Genomic DNA, 7,053 nt, shown 5'->3' with positions numbered 1-7,053 from the left:
GATGACTTCATTTTGTTATATTCATAGCAGAAGGGTGGTTGGTTTGTGGTTTTAAAGTGGTAACTCTTCTCTACAACATAAAGTCAAAAGGCAATGGCAGACCACAACAGAACTGAGTTGGTTGATACCGGCGCTTGAAAACAGTTGGTTGAACAGGACAATAGGTTGGTTGAAGAGGTAAAGATGTTAAAACAACACATGGCTGACATGTATCAGGCGTGGATGATTGGGAAGGCACCACCCCCGCCACCACCTAGCTTCCTAGATGCTACCCTTACCCAAACTCCGGACACAATGCCAGATGATTCTTCACACTCTCTAGATCCACCCGCTTATCTCCAAGTTCATGATGCCCAATATTACCCCTCAGAGGTTGTCCACAAGGTTCCCTACTCATACAAACAGGGCCCAAAGGATGAGCCTCATTTTGAAAATGAAAGGTTCACAAGAAGAAAAGGGAAAGATGGGGCGCCTAGGAGGCTGAAAGGCATAATACAGTCCTTAAAGAACAAGCAAGGAATGGGAGGCCAGGGAAGCGTGGCTTACAAAGAACTGTCTGTGTCCCCTGACGTTCGCCTGCCCGCGGGGTTTAAAGTGACAAAATTTAACTTGTATGATGGGTGTGGGGATCCGGTATCCCACCTGAAGGTTTATTGCAGTGAAATAAGAGGTGTTGGAGAGAAAGATGACTTGATGATGGCGTATTTCAGTGAGAGCCTGACTAGGGCAACTTTGGACTGGCATGCTTGTCAAGATGTTGGTAAGTGGCCTACATTGGGTGACATGGATCAAGATTTTGTTCAATACTTTCAATACAAATCAGGCGTTATCCCAGACCGCTCCTCCATATCTAAAATGGGAAAGAAGCCGGAGGAAAGCTTTAGAGAGTTTGGGCTCAGATGGAGGGAGCAGGCTGCTCGAGTCAATACCCCGATTGGTGAAGAAGAAATGGTTGAGCTTTTCCTACAAGCCCAGGGACCCACCTACTTCAGTCCTTTGATCCCGGCCCTGGGAATACCTTTCAATGATGTGTTAAAAATGGGGGAGCTAGTAGAAGAGGGAATCAAGTCAGGCAAAATCATGAGTTGTTCGAAAAACATTCAGAACATCCCAGTAAGCTTGGGTGGAAGAAAGAGAAACAGAAAAGATGATCCAATGGGCTTTCCCGATCAACACTTCCAGCCTCGACATCGTCCCCGTGGATATCCTTATGCACCAGATGATCCTCCCCAATGCCACTTCCCTCCATAGAACTCCCAAAGTCATACATCACTCTCCCAGTACCCAGCTCCACAAAATGCCTATCTACCCCCACGAGTCTACCGAAACCCCCCTGGATCAGGTTTTCGGTCCAATCAAGCATTTAAGAACGAGAGGTTGCGGAGGAAGAAAACCTTCACTCCATTGGGAGAGTCATATGCCAGTCTGTTCCAGAGGCTAAGGAAATTGGACATGTTGAAGCCGATCCAGATAAAAATGTCAAACCCTCTTCCAAAGAAGTTTGATTTTTCTCAAAGGTGCGCATATTGTTCAGATGCCTCGGGGCATGACATAGAGAAGCGTTGGAATCTGAAGAACGTGATTTAGAAGCTTATTGATGCAGGCGACATTGTTGTGCGAAATCCAGACGCAGCAGACACTAGCCAAAGTCCGTCACCTGTGCATAATGAGACGCATATGGTGGGGATGATTTATTTTGAAAAGGAATGTGAGAATTCTTCTGGGATCCTAGGAGGTCTACTTGCTACGAAGCTTTCAGTGCTATCAGAGGTTGATCCTAAGAACGAGCAGGCAAAGGGAACCCAAAGACAATCTGTTAAGAACAATGTGATGGATACTTGTGAAGGTCCTAGTATCGTTGATGCAGAAGTCAGTGGCTAAGATGTTGAGTTTTGATGATTGGAAAGACGCTCTTTTCTTGGTTAGCCAGGGAGGAGTTTTGGTAGTTTATTTTGTTGTCATTTCTGCTATCTGGGTTATTTTAGGGTTGTAATCCGGATATTGTCTTGTGACTCAAACCCTTCTATCCTTTTATTTTGCTTAGTTTGTTTAGTCATAATAGCCCGTTTAGTGTTGTATAGGTTTGTTCTAGGTTTGTAACCCCAGTTTAGTTAGTTTGTTTTGTTATTTAAACCCTTTCACCATTTGTCTAATGCCATTTTCTGTTTTCTGTGATTTTTAGTCATTTTCGTTTAGTTCTCTTTTCTTTTTATAGTTCTTTTCCTGTTGACTCTAGTGACGTGACATGCACGCGTAATTCTCAGCCTGGTTTTAAAAGTCAGTTTAATCACGAAGCAATGAAACAATGTTGAAGATGTAAGGACATTTGAGGGAAATAAGTAAAGGCATTTTGAGATCACTTCAAGCCCGAATTGTGTGAAACTGGGGAAGATAGAACATAAAGAAGCACTATTGAAATGCATCCTGCCGTGTCAGGTTGAAGCTAAAGGCAAGTTTGTCCCAAGTTGGCAGGGGCCGTTCGTGGTAACGAGAGGGCTGTCCAATAGTGCTTTGTATTTAACAGATGTAGAGGGCAAATGTGTTGATATGGTTATCAATTCTAATGCAGTCAAAAGATATTGTGTATGATTCCTTTGGTTTGTTTGTACTGCGCGTGTTTTGAAGATTGGAATGACGAAGGTATTTTGTTGTGCTATCTAAACACTTTATCCTTTATTACCTTTTTTAGCCTTATTTATTTCTTTTCATATCCCTCTTTTGGAATCAGTGGTAAAGTTCAGAAATACAAGTGCAAAATGTAAGTAAAGGACAAAAAAAGAGAAAGAAAAGAATGAAAAGAGAAAGAAAAGAATGAAGATAGAAAGAAAAGAATGAAAAGAAAAAGAAAAAAAAGAGAGGAAAAAAAAATAACAAAAGAAAAAACAAAAAGAAGAAAAGAAGAGAGAGAAAAAGAAAAGAAAAATCACAACAAACAAAGTAAAATCCTATGACATGAACTATGTTCGACCTGATTCCTTCCTTTTAAGGATACGTAGGCAGCCTCACGGTTCGGTCCCATCAAAATAAAATCCAAAAGTCCCCAAGCAAAGAAACTAGGGCAAAAGTTGTAGTCGTTGCAACAAGTCCGATTCCGAAAGTTGTAATTTTTAACCCATTTGAATCGTTTTGAGCCTTTTATATCCTTTCTTTCTAACCTCATCCAAAAGCCCGCATTACGGTCCAAAGAAAGACCTTCCGATCAGTCTTCGAGAAATGCCAAGTCGAGCAGGCAGAGGTGATTCATATCAGGGGCAACACTCTGGTCCAAACAGGAAAACGAATCAAAAATGAGAGAGCCTTATTGGTGAAAACCCTCACGGGCACCGTAAGGCGACAAGAACTGAGAGAAATAAAAAATGAGAGAGTCTTATTGGTGAAAACCCCCGCGGACACCGTAAGGCGACGATAAGTGGAGAGAAAGAATCAAAAATGAGAGAGGCTTGATGGTGAAAACCCTTCGGGCACCACAAGTCGAATAAGGATTGTGAATCAGATTGGATAATCGAAGCATTGAAGCCCAGTTTCACGGTTTAGGGGTATAACAGGAGTTGAACATCAGACCTGCTCCACAGAATAGGCCACAGGTGCATGTCATGGTCATTATAGTTAGTATCCATATCTGATAGGTTTCTACTTTGTAGTTTTCTTGTTAGGAATCACCTCTTTCCTTTGTCCTTTACTCTGTTCCTTTTGTCTTGTTTACTTCCTCTTCCTTAGTCTGTTTGGTCAAAATAAGTTAGAAATGACTTCAAAATTTGCCACCAGCTTTCCAATTGCACAAAACAGGATCTGGCCAGCTCATCAATGTCATAAGTCAGGAAAGAACAACAAGCACACTGAGTTGGCAACAATCAACATGCTTGGGGTCCATCAGAAATACAAAGGTTTGGTATATTTTAATTCGTGAACAGTGCAACTGATAGAGGATGTTGGGTGAACGGGTCAAAGGTATTCTCTGTGATGAGATCAACAGATCAACAAAGAAAGTGGTTAACCAGTGACAAGCGAGGTCTTCCAAGCAGAAATCAAAGTTATCGTGACAAGTGAGGGAACAGTAGACTTCAAGGCCAAGGCCAGTGATTTAAGTCAGGAAAAAACAGCATGCGCACTAAGTGGATGGCAATTAACGTGCTTTGGAATTCATGAGAAATACAAAGGTGTAGTACATGTCAACACAAGAGCACGATGCAACAGATGGAGGGTGTTAGGTGGACGGATCAAAGGTATTTTCGGTAAAACACAAAGGTTGGTAAATGTCAGTTCATGAGCAATGCAATAGATAGAGGGAATTGGGTCTGAACGGAGAAGGGGTATTTTCTGTGATAAGGACGACAGAGAAAGTGGTTAGTCCATAAACAAGCAAGGTCCTCGAGTGGAAATTCGTTATCATGGGAAGTGAAGGAGCAATCGCCTCAAAGCCAAGGCCACAAACTAACCACCAAATTTTAAACTGACAAGATTTTTCTTTGATTGAAACAGGGGCAAAAAATTTTGTTTGTTTCGGAAAAGCCCACCGTAAGGAAAGGCAAGCGCCAAATAGGTTTGATTGTAAATTTTCATGACCCTCCTGGAAAATGGGACCTAGTTTAAAATTCAAAACAATCATGAGTAGCATAATAACATAAATTTACCCCAAGGAATATAAGTTGGCTTCAAAGTTTGCATGTTTGAGATAGTATTCAATTAAGAGTTGTCAGGACCCTCCTGAATAACGGGACCTAGCTTTAAAATTTCCATTGGATAACAAAATCTAGCGTAAGTTTTGGTGTAGGGTAATATAATTTAGCCGTGAAATTGTCACTCTTAAGATAAAATGTGACTTTTGATTTTCAGGACCCTCTTGTATAATGGGATGTAGTTTTAAGACCTTATTAGTTAACAAGATTTAGCGGAAGTCATACCTTTGAAAGATATAGCTTAGATTTAAAATTGTCATTTAGTTAAGAGTTGTCAGGACCCCCAGGATAATGGGACCTAGCTTTCAAATTCTTAGTAATATTTGGTAATATGATTCATTTTAACACTCATATGTGCCTAGTTACCAGACTTAGGCAGAAAATTTTCTTTGTTTTGTCTATTTTTGTTGAAATCAGGTACCCACTTGGAAAATAGGGAGAAGCAGTTCAAGTTAGTAATCAGGAGCCCGCTGGATAGCAAGGAATACATTCAAGTCTAGCAGTCAGGAGCCTGCCTGGAGAGCAGTGATACATTCAAGTTTAGCAGTCAGGAGCCCGCCTGGAGAGCAGGGAATACATTTCAAGTCAGCAGTGAGGAGCCCGCCTGAAGAGCAGGGAATACATTTCAAGTCAGCAATCAGGAGCCCACCTGGAGAACAAGGGAACATAGCTCAAGTTTTAGTTTTCAAGTTCTTATTGATATTTGGTAATGTGGTTCGTTTTACACTTACATATGTTCCCAGATACCCAAACTGCGGCAAAAAAATTTTCTTTGTTTTTGTCTATTTTGTTGAAGTCAGGAGCCCGCCTGGAGAGCAGGGAATACATTTCAAGTTCAGCAGTCAGGAGTCCGCCTAGAGAGCATGGAATACATTTTAAGTCAGCAGTTAGGAGCCCGCTTGGGAAGCATGGCAATACATTTCAAGTTAGCAGTTAGGAGCCCGCCTGGAGAGCATGAGAATACATTTCAAGTTAGCAGTCAGGAACCCGCCTGGAGAGCAGGGAATACATTTCAAGTCAGCAATCACGAGCCCGTCTGGAGAACAAGGGAGTACGATTCAAGTTTTAGCTTTCAAATTCTTATTGATATTTAGTAATGTGATTCGTTTTACAATTACATATGTGCCCAGATACCCAAACGGGGGCAGAAAATTTTCTTTGTTTTTGTCTATTTTGTTGAAGTTAGGAGCCCGCCTGGAGAGCAAGGAGTGCATTTCAAGTTAGCAGTCAGGAGCCCGCCTGGAGAGCAGGGAATACATTCAAGTTTAGTAATCAGGAGCCCGCCTGGAAAGCATGGGAATATAATTCAAGTTCAGCAAGCAGGCGCCCACCTGGAGAGCACGGGAATACAATTCAAGTTTAGCAGTCAGGCGCCCACCTGGAGAGCACGGGAATACAATTCAAGTTCAACAATCAGGCGTCCACCTGAAGAAAAGGAAAAGTATCTCAGATTGTAATTCAAGTCAGCAACCAAAGAAGCTCGCGGCAAGAATGCGAGTCAACAGTCCGAGGTGATCAACAAAAGTTAGTCACAATAAAGAAAAAAAAAAAGAAAGGCAAGAAGTGAATCCAAATGCAGAAGTTGATGGAAGATGTGAACTGCTTAAGACATGGTGGAAGTCACAAGCACTACATGTCCGGTCTTGATCCAAAAAGCTGTAGAAGAACAAGCTAGCACTTGCAGCTAACAAGCGCCAAGGTTTAAATCTAAAGTCTGCATGAAGCACCATTCAAGACTCAAGATCAAGTTTCAGAAGACTTATAGATAGGAATCCTATGACTCATAGGTGATAGGTTTAGTTAGTCTTTTTTATTTGATTTTTAATGTAATAACAGGAATCGCGGACCAGAACCTCGGCGGAACGGCACCTCGACCGGCTCTCCACCTCCGCATACTCCATCATCTCGCTCACCTCTGGACTACACGTGGCATGATTCCTTTATAGCCAAGGATATGTAGGCAGCTCAGATACCAAGGCTCGGTCACATTCCCTTCTCTCTTAGTTTTAGTCTCTCCAAATAAGGGTCGGGTCAAAATACATGTCTAGTCGTTCTTTGTCTGAAAACACTTCACATTTCCAGTCAAAGAGGGGCAGCTGTAGACATGTGATTTTTGACCCTCCCCAAGATTTTTCACATTTTAGCGTAAAATATTTAATTTAGGCCTAATATAGCTATTTCAACTATTTTTTGACTTCTTTCCTTTATTTTCGTCATAAAAAATGGAAAATTACAAAAAAATATGTTAGCCTACGTATCTTTCATAAATTTAAATAAGAAAATATACAAAAATAGCTTATTTTTATCTTTACATAATCTTGAAAATACAAAAAAAAAGTATGTAATAGTTTCATGTTAGCCTTTGCATTGTGTAGTA

Source organism: Nicotiana tabacum, chromosome 1, assembly GCF_000715075.1.
Source record: "Nicotiana tabacum cultivar K326 chromosome 1, ASM71507v2, whole genome shotgun sequence".
Classification (NCBI taxonomy): Eukaryota; Viridiplantae; Streptophyta; class Magnoliopsida; order Solanales; family Solanaceae; genus Nicotiana; species Nicotiana tabacum.
Note: the sequence above shows the minus strand (reverse complement) of the source record.